At 50.5% G+C, this 17,759-nt stretch overlaps 1 long non-coding RNA gene across 1 annotated transcript in view; it reads right to left on the reverse strand.

Moving 5' to 3' along the window:
• Positions 1–9,288, reverse strand: part of LOC129657136 (uncharacterized) — a 63,367-nt gene extending 54,079 nt beyond the window's left edge. Inside the window, exons 1-2 of the long non-coding RNA XR_008716554.1 lie at positions 9,194–9,288; positions 8,762–8,812 (exon numbers count right to left, since the gene is read on the reverse strand). This is a non-coding gene — a long non-coding RNA (uncharacterized LOC129657136). The remainder of the gene's footprint in view (positions 1–8,761; positions 8,813–9,193) is intronic.
• Positions 9,289–17,759: the final 8,471 nt, after the last annotated feature.

The raw sequence follows: 17,759 nt of genomic DNA on the forward strand, positions 1-17,759 counted from the left end.
TCCCGGCGGGTTCCCAGCCACATTGGCGACCCCCGGGAGCACAACAGGGACCGACCACCCACCCACAGCGAGCGGAATCTCGACCTGTGCAGCCCAGGTTTACCCCGCCCTGGGTGCGCTCCCAGAGCGTTTCCAGCCGCAGTGGCCATCTCCGAGAGCACAACTGGGAAGCCCTCCCCCAACCCCGCCAGGAGCCGACACCCGCCCTGCACCACCCGGGTTCGCCCCGCCCCTGCCGCGCTCCAGGGGCGCTGCCCACCTTCACCAGTGGCTCCTGGTGAGCCCCGTCCCCACGCCCGGTTCCAGGAGAGGCTCTCGGACCTCGCTGCTGCCGCCAGGTCAAACATGAGGACAATACATACACCCCACAGAGACAATCCAAGCTGTCTATGATTTAGGGATAAAACGAGGACTACAGAAAGGCAAGATGACCTGACCTAGGAGGGCCATGATATTCTATAGAACCAGACAAAGTTGGTTACCAAGGAAACTTTTTTCCTTGGAACCCGGAAAGCTGGTTCTTTGCATATGCAATGACCAACAATTAGCTTGTTACCCAAGCCTGCCTCGCTGCCACCCCCATCCCCCCACTCCCCAGAAGACTGGCTCAAAGAAATATTTTAAATCTCAGGCGGAAACCTGGAAGATGTCTTGTCTGTCTGTTTGGATTAAGGTATGTGTCAGTGTGAGCCCTGTGTTTTTTGATAATATTGCTCAAGTTCTGTGTTCTGATTTCAGTGGTCTCAAGACAAGGCAGCCCTTCCAAATCAAACTGCTGGAAATACAAGAAAACATTGACCTAAATGAATGTCAGAGTCCCGTGAACTGGGAACTAGTCAATATTAAATATCTAGTATTTTTGGTTTTGCTCCTCCATTATAGACATGTCTAAGAGTCAACAACATTAAGCACAACATGTTCATAGTGCCTAGGTTTCTTTTGAGGTAAAAATTGCTCTATTGTTATATCTGTCACAAGCTTGTCAGCAAGAAAGTACCTGGAAACGACAACAACAAAAGTAAAAAATGTAAATGTGATATGAGCTTTTAGACAAACTCTTTACAATAATTATACTCTAAAATATCTGCCTCTCAGTCTTGATTGAAGGCAGAGGAGAAGGGGATGACAGAGGATAAGATGGTTGTATGGCATCACTGACTCGATGGACATGAGTTTGAGCAAGCCCCTGGAGCTGGTGACGGACACGGAAGCCTGGCGTCCTTCAGGCCACGGGGTCCCAAAGAGTCAGACACGACTGAGCAACTGAACTGAACTGAACTAACAAACGTTTCTCCAAGTGTTTTGGTTACCCGAGTTTCTATCCTTGTGACGATAGTGTATTGAATAGCTAGGTCATTTCCAAATAAATGAAAGTTCTGAAACATTCACGACTTGAAAGGACCTCCCTTTTACACAGAAACAAAAGAGATTTTTGACTTTCCATGAATAGTGTCTGGCACCATCCTGACATGTTAAATGTACGAAAGCAATTGTTTTGTTTTGTTTTATTTTTTTCTGTTCTTGGGGGTGGGGGGAGGGGGGCGGGCTATAGCGAATGCCAATATAAAAGTCAGTTCTTGGTTGCTGAAGGGAAATGTATGACTTGTTATTACAAGAAAGTATGTGGAATGCAATGGCACTTGAGGAAGGAAAACAAAGTAGTTCTGTCTTACAGGTGGCCGTTTCAGGATGGGAGAAGCAAAGGAATGGGTACAGAATGGGATAAGGAGGTTGTAGGGAAAGTGGACCCCCAGAAAAGAGTTCTGTGCCTAGCACAAGTTTTCTTGAGATGTCGAACTGCCTTTGCTAATGGAGTTTAAGTTTCTTTACCTCTTAAGTGATCTCTTCTAGGTTGACCTAGAACAGAAATCTTTTGTTAGCTTTGGCTAAGTGGAGAAGTAGTGTTTCACGGTGACATATGTGATCCTTCCTGACTGTTTGCAGCCCTTTTGATATCGATGCACTGCTTCTGCTGCTGCTGCCGCCGCTGCTGCTGCTAAGTCGTTTCAGTCGTGTCCGACTCTGTGCGACCCCATAGACGGCAGCCCACCAGGCCCCGCAGTCCCTGGGGTTCTCTAGGCAAGAACACTGGAGTGGGTTGCCATTTCCTCCTCCCATGCATGAAAGTGAAAAGTGAACGTGAAGTCGCTCAGTGGTGTCTGACTCTTAGTGACCCCATGGACTGCAGCCTACCAGGCTCCTCCATCCATGGGATTTTCCACGCAAGAGTACTGGAATGGGGTGCCATTGCCTTCTCCCATATCTATGCACAAGCCTGCCTAAATAATTGACTTCTAGCTAGCTTTGGGATGCCAATGACCATCCACCCTTATAAGGCAACAGAGAAGAGAAAAACACTTACCACAGGAGGTCCTGGTAAGGAACGAGGAACTAACAAGCTCCCGCCAACCAGGATTCTGCAGAGGTCAACAAGAGGTCAGTAAGAGATGGAAGACTGCAGTCCAGAGGTCCTAGCAACTTCCATCTTGCAGCAGAGACCCAGCATAGTCAAAACGAATTCAATGTTGCAAAAAATAAGTAAACAAATAAAGGACAGAAGTTCTTTGAACACATGACTGAGATTAGGGGTGAGGCAGTACATGTACGGTGCCCAGAAAATCTTAAAGTATGAGAAAGGAAAGAAATTAAAGACAACTATCAAGCTGTCCAAACTGATAAAAACGAAAGATTACACAGTTTTTTCTGTATATATTACCAGATAATAATCTGAAAAGGAATTTAAAAAAATTCCCTTTCAATAATGTCAACATGAATACAACACTTTGCCATGGATGTAACGAGGATGACAAGACTGGCACACTGGAACTTATACACCCTGGCTGAAAACTATCCTGAATACATGGACAGGTATTCCATAACAATGGAAAGACTTAAGATGGCAATACCATGGAATGCATCTTCAATCTGAAATGAAGATTTGATATGATTTGATCGCTCAGAGCTTTTGTGTCATCAATTGTTATTAAAGTATAAATGAGATAGAGAAAGCTGCTGACTTAGACTTGAGGCGGGGTGTACGCCCTGCTGGGCTCTAGCCAGATATTCTACAGGCACTAGCAGTCAGCTAAGGAAAGAAAGGCACTGTCTCAGGGAATGGCCCCAGGCCCCTCCCCCACGACATGCCTTGAGGTCACATTGGCAGCAGGTGAGTCATCCTGGGCCAAAAACTGATTGACATGAATCTTGAAGAAAGGCAGTATTCCAGGCAAATATATCATTTCCTTAACATAGATTAGGAGAACAAGGTACGAGGAAAACATACTGTTTTGTTCAAGTCACTTCTGAGCCTATTGGGGGAACCGACCTGAAGCCAGAGTCCAGCAGATATACATAGGATATTTACATCGCTTAAGACAAACATTTCCTCAGGAACAAATGCATTGCTTAGCTCAAGGTTTGTCTGCGAAATTCTTACACATCAGGAGATGGCTCCGAGCTGGGTTTCTACACACAAGAACATGAATGCAAAGGACAAGCCTGCACAGCCCATCTGCCCCCCTCCCCCACAGCCAGCAGCATTTCCAAGTGACCTCCTAAGGCCTTCCCCAAAATACAGGGGCACCTCTGGGTTTCCTGTTTCCCTCACTTCGAACACTTTTCTTAAAAAAAAAAAAAATCCTGCACACTTCTTGATAGAATGCCACAGTGCAAGGAAAACAGGCCTTCAATACTTAACCCTCCCTGTGCCAAACACTTGGGGCTTGGTTTTGTTTTGTTTTGTTTTTTAATTACACCACCACATAATTTAAACTTTTTACAATTTCTATTTCAGTACCAAAACACCAAACTTTTATTGCACAAGGTCCCCATGAAAAGGCCCACGCATCAGGACAGCCACAGATTCTGCCATGAAAGAGCAGCAAGGTGCCCTCCCCCCTTCTTTGCTGCCTGGGCGGCCACCAGGGTTTGAAATCCATGCACCCTACTAACTTTCTAGGGTGCAATCCGTGGACCCTTCCCTTTCCCATCCCAGCAGGTGCTCAAGGGCCCGCTGGCTTACAAAGTGCCAGAAGCAGGGCTGGGCCAGCCGGCCAGAGTTCAGTGTTCTGTCCCTTGGACTTCCAGGGGACACTAGGCTGCTTGGGAAAACCGTGCAGACTGAGATTTTTCAGCAAAGGGTTGGAGCGGTAAAGGCCTTGACACCAAGGGCGAGGCCTTTCTGCAACCGCCAGGTTGGGGAGCTCCGAGAATGTGCCAACAGAGGGCGGAATACTTGGTTCCCTGCTCCAAGCAGTCCCAGTTCCCTGACCTGTGGCCCGCAGCCCTCCGCTGCACCCACTAGATGTGGATCCTTGGGGACACAGGAGCGTAGGAAATGGGCGTTCCTAGCCACAGTGGCGACCCCCGAGAGCACAACTGGGACCGAACCCCCACCCACAGCCATCTAAATCTCGACCCGCGCAGCCCAGGTTTACCCCGCCCCGGGTGCGCTCCCGGCGCGTTTCCAGCCGCAGTGGCCACCACCGAGAGCACAACTGGGAAGCCCTCCCCCACCCCCACCAGGAGCCGAACCCCGCCCCGCGCCACCCGGGTTCACCCCGCCCCTGCCGCACTCCCAGCGCGTTTCCAGCTGCAGTGGGGACCCCCGAGAGCACAACTGTTACCGCCCCCCACCCCCTCCCGACCAGAACCCCGACCCGCGCCGCCCGGGATCGCCCCGCCCCTGGCGCACTCCCGGCGCGTTGCCCACTTCCACCAGGGGCTCCTGGTGAGCCCCATCCCCACGCCCGGTTCCAGGAGAGGCTCTCGGACCTCGCTACTGCCGCCAGGTCAAACACGAGGACAATACATCCACCCCACAGAGACAATCCAAGCTGTCTATGATTTAGGGATAATACGAGGACTACAGAAAGGAAAGATGTCCTGACCTAGGAGGGCCATGAGAGTCTATAGATCCAAACAAAATTGGGTACCAAGGAAACTTTTTTCCTTGGAACCCGGAAAGCTGGTTCTTTGCATATGCAATGACCAACAATTAGCTTGTTACCCAAGCCTGCCTCGCTGCCACCCCCACTCCCCCCCCCCCACTCCCCAGGAAAACGGCTCAAAGAAATGTTTTAAATCTCAGGCGGAAAACTGGAAGATGTCTTGTCTGTCTGTCTGGATTAAGGTATGTGTCAGTGTGAGCCTTGTGTTTTTTGATAATATTGCTCAAGTTCTGAGTTCTGATTTCAATGGTCTCAAGACAAGGCAGCCCTTCCAAATCAAACTGCTGGAAATACAAGAAGACATTGACCTAAATGAATGTCAGAGTCCCGTGTACTGGGAACTAGTCAATATTAAATATCTAGTATTTTTGGTTTTGCTCCTCCACTATAGACATGTCTAAGAGTCAACAACATTAAGCACAACATGTTCATAGTGCCTAGATTTATTCTAAGGTAAAAATTGCTCTATTGTTATATGTGTCACAAGCTTGTCAGCAAGAAAGTACCTGGAAACAGCAACAACCAATGTAAAAAATGTAAATGTGATATGAGCTTTTAGATAAACTCTTAACAATAATTATACTCTAAAATATCCGCCTCTCATAGTCTTGATTGAAGGCAGAGGAGAAGGGGATGACAGAGGATAAGATGGTTGGATGGCATCACTGACTCGATGGACATGAGTTTGAGCAAGCCCCTGGAGTTGGTGATGGACACGGAAGCCTGGCGTCCTGCAGGCCACGGGGTCCCAAAGAGTCAGACTCGACTGAGCAACTGAACTGAACTGAACTTACAATCGTTCCTCCAGGTGTTTTGGTTACCTGAGTTTCTATCCTGGTGCTAAACTAAGTGACGACAGTGTATTGAATAGCTAGGTCACTTCCAAATAAATGAAACTTCTGAAACATTCACGACTTGAAAGGACCTCCCTTTTACACAGAAACAAAAGAGATTTTTGACTCTGCATGAATAGTGACTGGCACCATCCGAACATATTAAATGTAAGAAAGCAATTTTTTTGTTTTGTTTTGTTTTGTTCTGTTCTTGCAGGAAGCGGGGTGGGCGCTATTATCACTGATAGGTATGCTCACCAATCTATCAAATGCCAATATAAGAGTCAGTTCTTGGTTGCTGAAGGGAAATGTATGACTTGTCATTACAAGAATGTATGGAATGCAATCACACTTTAAGAAGGAAAACGAAGTAGTTCTGTCTTACAGGTGGCATTTTCAGGACGGGAGAAGCAAAGGAATGGGTACAGAATGGGATAAGGAGGTTGTAGGGAAAGTAGGCCCCCAGAAAAGAGTTTTGTGCCTAGCACAAGTTTTCTTGAGATGTTGAACTGCCTTTGCTAATGGAGTTTAAGTTTCTTTACCTCTTAAGTGATCTCTTCTAGGTTGACCTAGAACAGAAATCTTTTGTTAGCTTTGGCTAAGAGGAGAAGTATTGTTTCACGGTGACATATGTGATCCTACCTGACTGTTCTCATCCCCTTTGATATCTATGCACTGCTGCTGCTGCTGCTGCAGCTGCTAAGTGGTTCAGTTGAGGCCGACCCTGTGCCACGCCATAGATGGCAGCCCACCAGGCCCCGCAGTCCCTGGGGTTCTCTAGGCAAGAACACTGGAGTGGGTTGCCATTTCCTCCTCCTATGCATGAAAGTGAAAAGTGAAAATGAAGTCGCTCAGTGGTGTCCGACTCTTAGCCACCCCATGGACTGCAGCCTACCAGGCTCCTCCGTCCTTGGGATTTTCCAGGAGTGGGGTGCCATTGCCTTCTCCCATATCTATGCACAAGCCTGCCTAAATAATTGACTTCTAGCCAACTTTGGGATGCCCATGACCACCCACCCTTACCAGGCAACAGAGAAGAGAAAAACACTTACCACAGGAGGTTCTGATAAGGAACAAGGAACTAACAAGCTCCCACCTACCAGGATTCTGCAGAGGTCAACAAGAAGTCAGCAAGAGATGAGAGACTGCAGTCCAGAGGTCCTAGCTACTTCCATCTAGCAACAAACACCCAGCATAGTCAAAACGATTTCAATGTTAAAGAATAAATAAATAAATAAAAGGACAGAAGTTCTTTGAACACATGTCTGAATTTAGGGGTGAGGCATTACATATGTGTCCCAGGATAATCTTAAAGTGTCAGAAAGTAAAGAAATTAAAGACAACTATCAAGCTGTCCAAACTGATAAAAATGAATGATTACACAGTTTTATCTGTATACATTAGCAGATAATAATCTGAAAAGGAATTTTAAAAAATTCCCTTTCAATAATATCAGCATGAATAAAACACTTTGCCATGGATGTAACGAGGATGACAAGACTGGCACACTGGAAATTATACACCCTGGCTGAAAACTATCCTGAATACATGGACAGATATTCCATAACGATGGAAAGACTTAAGATGGCAATACCATGGAATGCATCTTCAATCTGAAATGAAGATTTGATATGATTTGATCGCTCAGAGCTTTTGTGTCATCAAGTGTTATTAAAGTATTAAAGAGATAGAGAAAGCTGCTGACTTAGACTCGAGGCGGGGTGGGGGGGGGTAGTAAGAGTACCCCCTGCTGGTCTTTAGCCAGATATTCTACAGGCACTAGCAGTCAGCTAAGGAAAGAAAGGAACTGTTTCAGGGAATGGCACCAGGCCCCTCCCCCACGACATGCATTGAGATAATATTGGCAGCAGGTGAGTCATCCCGGGCCAAAACTTGATTGACATGAATCTTGAAGAAAGGCAGTATTGCAGGCAAATATATCATTTCCTTAACATAGATAAGGAGAACAAGCTAGGAGGAAAATATGCTGTTTTGTTCCAATCGCTTCTGAGCCTTTTGGGGGAACCTACCTGAAGGCAGAGTCTAGCGGAAATACATAGGATATTTACATCGCTTAAGACAAACATTTTCTTAGGAAAAAATGCATTGCTTAGCTCAAGGTTTGTCTGCGAAATTCTTACACATCAGGAGATGGCTCCGAGCTGGGTTTCCACACACAAGAACATCCATGCAAAGGACAAGCCTGCACAGCCCATCTGCCGCCCTCCCGCACAGCCAGCAGCATTTCCAAGTGACCTCCTAAGGCCTTCCCCAAAATACAGGGGCACCTCTGGGTTTCCTGTTTCCCTCACTTCGAACACTTTTCTTAAAAAAAAAAAAAATCCTGCACACTTCTTGATAGAATGCCACAGTGCAAGGAATACAGTCCTTCAATATTTAAACCTCCATTTGCAAAACACTTGGAGCTTGGTTTTGTTTTGTTTTGTTTTTTAATTACACCACCACATAATTTAAAGCTTTTACACGTTCTAATTATTCAGTTCCAAAACACCAAACTTCTATTGCACAGGGTCCTCATGAAAAGGCCCACGCAGCTGGACTACCACAGATTCTGCCATGAAAGGGCAGCAAGGTGCCCTCCCCCCTTCTTTGCTGCCTGGGCGGCCACCAGGGTTTGAAATCCATGCACCCTACTAAGTTTCTAGGGTGCAATCCGTGGACCCTTCCCTTTCCCATCCAAGCAGGTGCTCAAGGGCCCGCTGGATTACAAAGTGCCAGAAGCAGGGCTGGGCCAGCCGGCCAGAGTTCAGTGTTCTGTCCCTTGGACTTCCAGCGGACACTAGGCTGCTTGGAAAACCGCGCAGACTCTTAGATTTTTCAGCAGAGGGGTGGAGCGGTAAAGGCCTTGACCCCAAAGAGAAGGCCTTTCTGCGACCGCCAGGTTGGGGAGCTCCGAGAATGTGCCAACAGACGGCGGAATACTTGGTTCCCTGCTCCACGCAGTCCCAGTTCCCTTACCTGTGGTCCGCAGCCCTCCACTGCACCCACGGGATGGCGATCCTTGGGGACCTAGGAGCGGACGAAATGGGCGTTCCCAGCCGCAGTTGCAACCCCCTAGAGGGCAACTGTGAACCCCTCCCCATCCCCCCCATGAGCCGACCCCCGCCCCGCGCCCCCAGGGTTAGCCCCGCCCCTGCCGCGCTCCCGGCGCGTTCCCAGCCGCAGTGGCGACCCCCGGGAGAACAACTGGGACCGACCCCCACCCAAAGCCATCGGAATCTCGACCCGCGCAGCCCGGTTTTACCCAGTCCCGGGTGTGCTCCCGGCGCGTTTTCAGCCTCAGTGTTCACCTCCGAGAGCACAACTGGGAAGCCCGCCCCCACCCCCGCCAGAAGCCGACCCCCGCCCCACGCCGCCCGCGTTCGCCCCGCCCCTGCACGGTCCAGGTACCTTCCCAGCTTCTAGCGTTCACGCCCGGGTAGGAGCAGGATGTAGGAGTATGGGAGATGTGTCTGGAGCCTGACAGCCTCAGCTCCGCTCTGGCCTGCCCTTTGGACCTAGGAGCCAGGCCAACTTGCAGAGGGCTTAGGGCCCCATTGTATGCAAACTACCAAGGCCTACCGCAAGGAGAGCTCTGTCCGAGGGAAGGGAAGCGCCCCAGGCTGCATTCCCAAGCTGTTGTTTAGCCGCCCAGACTCAGCGCTGCACAGGGTTAATCAGGCTCTCTGTGCCCGCAGCTTCACACACAGGTGTGTCTCCGTAGGAATCAAGAAAGATCCTGACAGAGTGAGGTTCATTAGAGCTATACTAAAGAGCAAAGGCTTGTCCATGTCGTCTTGCTTTCCCCTGTGCCTTTGGGTCTCCAGGCTCAGCCCCAGCTCTGTGGAAACAACCCCTGAGAAAATATCTTCAAGATCCTCTTTTCCCAGTGTCTGGGAACCGGGGTTCGTAGGAGGAGAGAAAAGCACGCCTCCATAGGGAACGAAAAGGCAGCCCACCTGCCTGTGTTTTGAAGCCTCTATTTGGAAGGAATGGGTTAGCTTCTCCTAAAGGAGACCTCCAGATCTGCTCAGAAGTCGGTAATTCCAGAGGCAGGGTACTGGTTCCTGACTGCCCTTTGCTAGCCTTGCAAAGATATTCCTAGATTCTAGAGTTATTTTCCATGAAGTAGCAGGCTTCGGGAATGTGTCAGACGGGACTGGCTCCTTATTGACCTCAGCTCAGCTATTGCCTTTCCATTCAAACTAGGACAAGGCCCTACTTTATGAAGGGTAAGGGTCTTCTTCTTTGCAAACTGCCAAGGGCTACATCAATGAGACCTCTGTCAAGGTGAGGGAAGCCTAAGAGAATGGATTCTCAAGCAGGTGCTTTGCCACAAAGCATCAGCACCCCACGGAGAGAATCAAGCTCCCTGTGCACCAATGTTGGGAGTGTAGCTTCACACACAGAGTTGTCTCTATAGGAGCCAAGAATGTTCCTGAGAGATTAGGTTCACTAAACTTCTCCTACAGAGCATAGACCTGTCCATGTGGTTTTGCCTTCCCCTGTGAGTTGGGTCCCCGAGGTCCGCCACACCTCCGGGGAAACTGTCCCTGAGAAAAGATCTCCAGGAACCGCTTCGCCGAGGCTGGGAAATGCTGTTCACATGAAGTAAGGCAAGCGAATCTCCTGCAGAGTAAAAGAGGCCTTACAGTCCCTGGAGGAGCAAGCTGCCAGAATGTGTGAAACCTGACTGTTGCCTTACTGGCCTCAGCTCCACCATTGCCTGTTCATCCGAGCTAGCACCCAGGCCTACTTGGAAAAGCGTTTGGGTGCAGATTTCTACAAAGTGCCAAGGGCTACAGCAGTGAGAATTCTCTCGGTGGTAAGGGAGAGCATTTTATGGATTCTCAAGCTGTTTTCTGAATGACAGCGTCAAAATGAACAGAGAGAATCAGGCTCTCTCTGCCCCTATGTTAGGTACGCAGCTTCACACACAGAGGTGTCTCTGTAGGAGCCAAGAATGCTCCTGAGAGATGAGGTTCACTAGAGGTCTGCTACAGAGCATAGACCTGTCCATGTGGTCTTGCCTTCCCCTGTGCCTTTGGGCCCCGGGCTCGGCCCCAGCTCCGTGGAAACAACCCCTGAGAAAATGTCTTTAAGATACGCTTTTCCCAGAGGCTGGGAACTGGGGTTCATAGGAGGAGAGAAAAGCAAGCCTCCTTCGGGCACGAAAGGCAGCCAACCTGCCTGTGTTTTGAAGCCTCTATTTGGAAGGAATGGGTTAGCTTCTCCTAAAGGAGACCTCCAGATCTGCTCAGAAGTCGGTAATTCCAGAGGCAGGGTGCTGGTTCCTGACTGCCCTTTGCCAGCCTTGCAAAGACATTCCAAGATTCTAGAGTTATATTCCATGAAGGAGCAGGCTTCGGGAATGTGTCAGAGGGGACTGGCTCCTTATTGGCCTCAGTTCAGCTATTGCCTTTCCATTCAAACTAGGACAAGGGCCTACTTTATGAAGGGTAAGGGTCTTCTTCTTTGAAACTGCCAAGGGCTACAGCAATGAGACCTCTGTCAAGGCGAGGGAAGCGTAAGCTGATGGATTCTCAAGCAGGTGCTTTGCCACAAAGCATCAGCACCCCACGGAAAGAATCTGGCTCCCTTTGCCCCTACGTTGCATGTGTAGCTACACACACAGAGGTGTCTCGATAGGAGGCAAGAATGTTCCTGAGAGAGGAGGTTCACTGTTGGGGGCCAGAGTGAGGCACTCCGCCCATGGCAAAGGTCATGAGGAAGGAGGCTCGACATACGCAAAGGCGGGATCGAGCCTCAGGAGTCCCCCTGGAAATCCTCGAGCATCTACCCCCATAACCAGAGCCTGCCTACCTTACTACTTTGTGCTCTCACCTACACCTCTGACTTTACGGGGGGCTGTCCCCCACCACCTCTTTCGGAGAAGGAGTTAACCTAGAGCTCCAGTTGATAAAAACCCCTGGGTGTGACAAGAGTGTTTTAACCTACAAACTCCTCTGATGGTTCTCTAGCCTGCCTGACAGGCTTGTCCGGCCACATGTGATTGCTCACAGCCTCCCAACCATGAGAGGCACGAGATGCTTTAAACCTTCTAAAAACAGGTTCCTTAGAAAAGTTAGAAAATTATTAGTATAAGTATAATGGGCTGATTAGAAATCATATTGGTGAAGGGTTTTTCATTTGTTGAGCTGATGTTTACTGCTAAGTCTCCACATCCCCTGCCCTTATACACATTAATGAATATATAGAAGAAATAAGTATTAACCTTTGATAGAAATCACGTTAGACCTTAGGCTAAGTAAATTCTTTCCTTAACTAAAACCCACTACACCCTCACCCTATAGGAATGTAACTTTATTTGGGTGGCGTCTGTTTTAAGAATAATCACCCCTGGAGAAATAAGTGTCCTGGTTGACTGGCCGCTGTCACAAGGAGAGGGTCGTAAATTGTCAGCAGGCCCCCCAGCCAGAAGATGATGTAACACCCCTAAGACCTCTGTATACTTTTGTATGAAGCACCTGACTTTGATAAAAGTCAGGACTGCTGACCCCACGTGACTTTTGCATAACATCTCAGTGTATAAAAGTAGACCATGGAAAATAAAGAATTGTGATCAGTTTCTCGAAATACTGGTCTCCCCATGTCTCTCTCTCTCTCTCACTCTGGTTGAGTCTCCATCTGGAGCGCGGAACCCACCAAGCTTACTAATTTTGCCTGGGCTTCTAAGATCCGACCGGGGAGGCCTCAGTGTCTCCTCTCCTTCGGGAGAACGGAAGGACGCCTGCGGCCTACGTAAGTGGTGCAAGCTTCTTGTCTTGAAGTTTTATTGGTCCCCCGCGTAAACCAAGCTACTCAGCCTCTTTTCTCCACTGAATTTTCCTACTGAGCTATCCTCATTTTATTACTCTTTATATCCTTAATTAACGTTTAATTAAGCAGTTGTTCCCTGACCCTCGCCTACGCCGTCTCTGCTTCAAATACCCTGGATCAGCTGGGGCTGGACCCCGGCAGTTCACTAGAGATCTCCTACAGAGCATAGACCTGTCCATTTGGTTTTGCCTTCCCCTGTGAGTTGGGTCCCCGAGGTCCGCCCCAACTCCGGGGAAACAGCCCCTGAGAAAAGATCTCCAGGAACTGCTTTCTGCCCAGGCTGGGAAACGCTGTTCACAGGAAGTAAGGCAAGCGAGCCTCCTGAAGGGAAATAGAGGCCTTACTGTCCCTGGAGGAGCAGGCTGCCAGAGTGTGTGACACCTGACTGGTGCCTTACTGGCCTCAGCTCCGCTATTGCATGTTCATCTGAACTTGAACCCAGGCCTACTTGGAGAAGTCTTTGTGTGCCGATTTCCAGAAACTGCGAAGGGCTACAGCAATGATAACTCTCTCAGTGGTAAGGGAGAGCATTGTGTGGATTCTCAATTTGTTGTTTGAACGACAGCCTCAAAGCTGCACAGAGAGAATCAGGTCTCTGTGTCTCTATGTTGGCAATGCAGCTTCCCACACAGAGATGTCCCCGTTGGAGCCAAGAACATTCTCCATAGAGTGAGGTTCACTAGAGCACTCCTAGAGAGCAAAGACTTATCCATGCGGTTTTCCCTTCCCCTGTGCGTGTGGGTCTCTGGGATCAGCCCCTGCTCCTTGGAAACAGCCTCTGAGAAAAGATCTCCAAGAACCTCTTATCACCCAGGCTGGGAAGTGGAGTTCACAGGAGGTGGGATAAGCAAGCTTCCTTCGGCAAGAAGAGACAGCCAACCGGCCTGTGTTTGGAAGCCTATATTTGCAAGGAATGGGTTAGTTTCTCCTGACCGAGACCGCCAGATGTGCTGAGAAGATAGAAATTCCAGAGGCAGGGTCGAGGTTCCTGACTGCCCTTTGCCAGCCTTGCAAAGACATTCCCAGATTCTAACGTTATTTTCCATGAAGGAGCAGGCATCGGGAATATGTCAGACTTGACTGGCGCCTTACTGGCCTCAGCTCAGCTACTGCCTTTCCATTCAAACAGGGACAAGGGCCTACTTGGTGAAGGGTAAGGGTCTGCTTCTTTCCAAACTGCCAAGGACTACAGCAATGAGACCTCTGTCAAGGTGAGGGAAGCCTATGCGGATGGATTCTTAGCAGGTGCTTTGCCACAAAGCATCAGCACCCACGGAGAGAATCAGACTCCCTTTGCCACTATGTTGGGTGTGTAGCTTCATGCACAGAGGTGTCTCTGTAGAAGCCAAGAATGTTCCTGAGAGATGAGGTTCACTAGAGCTCTCCTACAGAGCATAGACCTGTCCATGTGGTTTTGTCTTCCCCTGTGAGTTGGGCCCCCGAGGTCTGACCCAGCTCCAGGGAAACAGCCCCTGAGAAAAAATCTCCAGGAACAGCTTTGCGCCCAGGCTGGGAAATGCAGTTCACAGGAGGCAAGGCAAGCGAGCCTCCTACAGGGAAAAAGAGGCCTTACTGCTCCTGGACGATCAGGCTGCAAGAGTGTGTGAGACCTCACTTGTGCCTTACTGGCCTCAGCTCCGCCGTTGCCTGTTATTCCGAGCTAGGACCCAGGCCTACTTGGAGAAGGGTTAGGGTGCGGATTTCTACAAACTGTCAAGGACTACAGCAATGAGAATTCTCTTAGCAGTAAGGGAGAGCATTGTATGGATTCTCAAGCTGTTGTTTGAAAGACAGCTTCAAAGCTACACAGAGAGAATCAGGCTCTCTGTTCCCCTATTTTGGCTGTGCAGCTTCACACACAGAATTTGACTCTGTTGGAGCCAGAAATATTCCTGAAAGACTTAGGCTCACCAAAGCTGTCCTCCAGAGCAAAGACATTGGATGTGGTTTTGCCTTCCCTTGTCAGTATGGGTCCCCTAGCTTGGCCCCAGCTCCGGGGATACAGCCTCTGAAAAAAATCTTCCAAGAAGCGATTTTCCTCCAGGCTGTTAAGCGGAATTTGCAGTTTGCAAGTTAAGGAAGCCTGCTTCGTGGAAGAGCAAGCAGCCAACTGGCCCTGTGTTAGGAAGCCTGTATTTGAAAGGAATGGGTTAGCTTCTACAGCGGGAGAACTTCAGATCTGCTCAGGGGACTAAAATACTAGAGTCAGGGCCGAGGTTCTCCCTTGTCCTTTGCGCACCTTGCAAAGACATTCCTAGCTTCTAGCGTTAGTGTCCCTGTAGTAGCAGGCTGCAGGAGCGTGTGATAAATGACTGCCGCGTTCCTGTCCTCAGCTCCGCTATTGACTTTCTATTCGAACTAGAACCCAGGCCTACTTTGAGAGGGGTTAGGGTCCAGTGTTTTCAAACTGCCAAGGGCTACGGCAATGCGAGCTCTGTCAGAGGTAAGAAAAGAGCAATTGGTTGGATTCTTCAGCTGCTGCGTGGCTGCACAGCTTCCGCGCCGCATGGAGAGCATGAGGCTCCTTGTGGCCCTATTTTGGGTATGCAGCAACATGCACACAGAATGTCTGTGTTCACTTATGTACAGGCTTATGAACACTAGAGCTCTCCTACAGAGCAAAGACCACTCAGTGGGCTCCAAGAGATACCTGTCGCGATTCGAGAAGAGAGTGGAATCCTTTGCTTCCCCTCGAGATGAGGCCTGACTTCCGGGTGAGTATGGAATGCAACCCCAAATCCCTGTCGCCTATGGAGAGGAACATTAAGTCCTGGATACAAGCCTAGATGAGGTCTAGTTTGCACTTCAGTGAATGGAGCCCAATCCCCAGCTCTCCCTGGCAACTCGAATGGAAGATTAGACTTCCTGGGCCAACACAAGAGGAAGCCTGAATTCCCCGTCGTAACTCGAGAATCCCACCGAAACTCGAGAAAAACCACGTGCTTCCCTCGTCATCGCAAGATGAGGCCCTTTGTCCGCTACAGCATCTCAAGAGAAGTCCCACGTTCCATCCTGAAGTGCGAAACGGTACTTGGCACCCTTGATGCGACCCCAAAAGTTCCGCGACATACCAGACTCACTCAAGGGGAACACCGAGGTTCCCGGCACCACTTCATCTGAGCCCCTTCTCCTCTCCTGATTGCGACAGGAGGGTCGACTCCCCTTCTCTGTCTGCAAGGGGTTCCCGACCTTCCGGGCGCACCTAAGGATGAGGCCGGTCTCATGAGGAAGTTCGAGACGTAGCCTCGTGGGTGGTGCCACATGTCGAAAGACTCCAATTTCACGGTCCACTCTTGAAAAGAACCCGATGCCAGCACACCTCTTTGAAGGAAAACCTGTGGGTGAAGGCACAAGACGAAGGGGCACTGACACCCGCGTGCATCGTCCAGAAAAACCCGCAGGTCCCACAGACATTTCGACAAGTGGCCTGTCACCCTGTAAACAACTCGAAAGGCAAACGAAGGTCCATTCCTCAACAGAAGACTAGGTGTGACTCTCTTGTCCCTACTCTGCAGGGACCATGGGATCCGAGTCAGAAACGGAGAGGAAGCCTGAGGTTCCTGCGTCCACTCGAGATAAAGCCCTCTTCCATTGCACCACACCCAGTGGAGTCCCGAGAGGCCCCTACCAACTCCACAGTATCCCTGAGTTCTCAGAGGCACAATGAGAAGCTCCCTGAGGTCACAGGCACAAGTCGAGGGAACCCTGGGTTTTCTGCCGTGACTCGAGAAAGACCTCGAGAGTGCTTCAACATGTGTTGAGTCGCGATTCCCCTACCATGACTCGAGAGCCATGACGCGCTCCCCCTCGCCACGCGCATGGAGACCTGACTAACCTGGCACTGCACGAGAGGCTCCATGAGTTCCTCATCGTACCTCGTGAGGAAACCCACACTGGCGCGGCAGCTCAAGGAAACACATGAGACACCCCGATCATCGCGAGATGAGGGCCTTATTTTCCTGCATGGCCGGGAGACCAATCATGAATCCTCTCTCCAAACTGAAGAGGAGGGTAGACTACCTTGAAGCCGCTCAGGGGGCACCAAGAGATCCGCGTCGCGACTCGAGAGGAGAGCGGAGTCCTTGGCTTCCCCTTTAGACGAGGCCTGACTCCCCGGGGGAGCCTAGAATGGAACACAGAGATCCCCGCCTTCCCTGGAGAGGAATATTAGGTCCCGGACACACGCCTAGGTGAGGTCTCTTGGCCCCTGCAGTGACTCGAACGCAAACCCCAGCTTTCCCTCGCAACTTGAGGGGAAGAATGGGCTTCCCAGGGCCAACCCAAGAGGAAGGCTGAGATCCCCGTCGTAACTCGAGAATCCCGCCGCAACTCGAGAAAAACCACGTGGTTCCCACCTCTTGGCAAGATGAGGCCCTTGCCCTCGACGGCGTCTCAAGGGAAGTCCCCTGTTCCGCCCTGAAGGGTGAAACGGTCCCTGACAGCCTACCTGCGACCACCAAAAGTTCCCCAACACGCCGTGTTCCCTCGAGGGGAACACCGAGTGTCCCGGCACTGCTTCATCTGAGACCATTCTCCCCTCCAGAACGCGACAGGAGAGTCGATTCCCCTGCGTGGTCTGGAAGGGGTTCACGGCCTTCCCGGCGCACCTCAGGATGAGGCTGTGCTCACGAGGAAATTCGAGACCAGCCACGTGGGTGGTGACACATGCCGAACGCCCCCGATTCCCCGGTCCGCTCTTGAGAATGACCCGAGACCCAGACCCCTCTTCGAAGGCAACCCTGTGGGTGAAGGCACAACACGAAGGGGCACTGCCACCCCCGTGCATCGTCCGCAAAGACCCGCGGGTTCCACACACAGCTCAACGAGGGGCCTGAGACCCCCTGAGCAACTCGAGAGGCCAGCGGGGTTCCCTTCCTCAGAAAAGACGAGGCCTGACTCTCCTGTCCCAACTCTGCAGGGACCCTGCGGTCGGAGTCCGAAACGGAGAGGAAGCCTGAGGTTCCTGCCTCCCCTCGAGGTGAGGCCCTCTTCCGTTGCGCCAGACCCAGCGGAGTCCCGAGGGGGCCCGCCACCTCCACAGGATCCCTCGCCTCTCAGAGGCACCCTGGGAAGTTCCCTAAGGTCCCCGGCAGAAGGCGAGGGAAACGAGGGTTTCCCGCCGCCCCCCGAGAAAGAC

This window comes from Bubalus kerabau, chromosome 7 (genome assembly GCF_029407905.1).
Source record: "Bubalus kerabau isolate K-KA32 ecotype Philippines breed swamp buffalo chromosome 7, PCC_UOA_SB_1v2, whole genome shotgun sequence".
Classification (NCBI taxonomy): domain Eukaryota; kingdom Metazoa; phylum Chordata; class Mammalia; order Artiodactyla; family Bovidae; genus Bubalus; species Bubalus kerabau.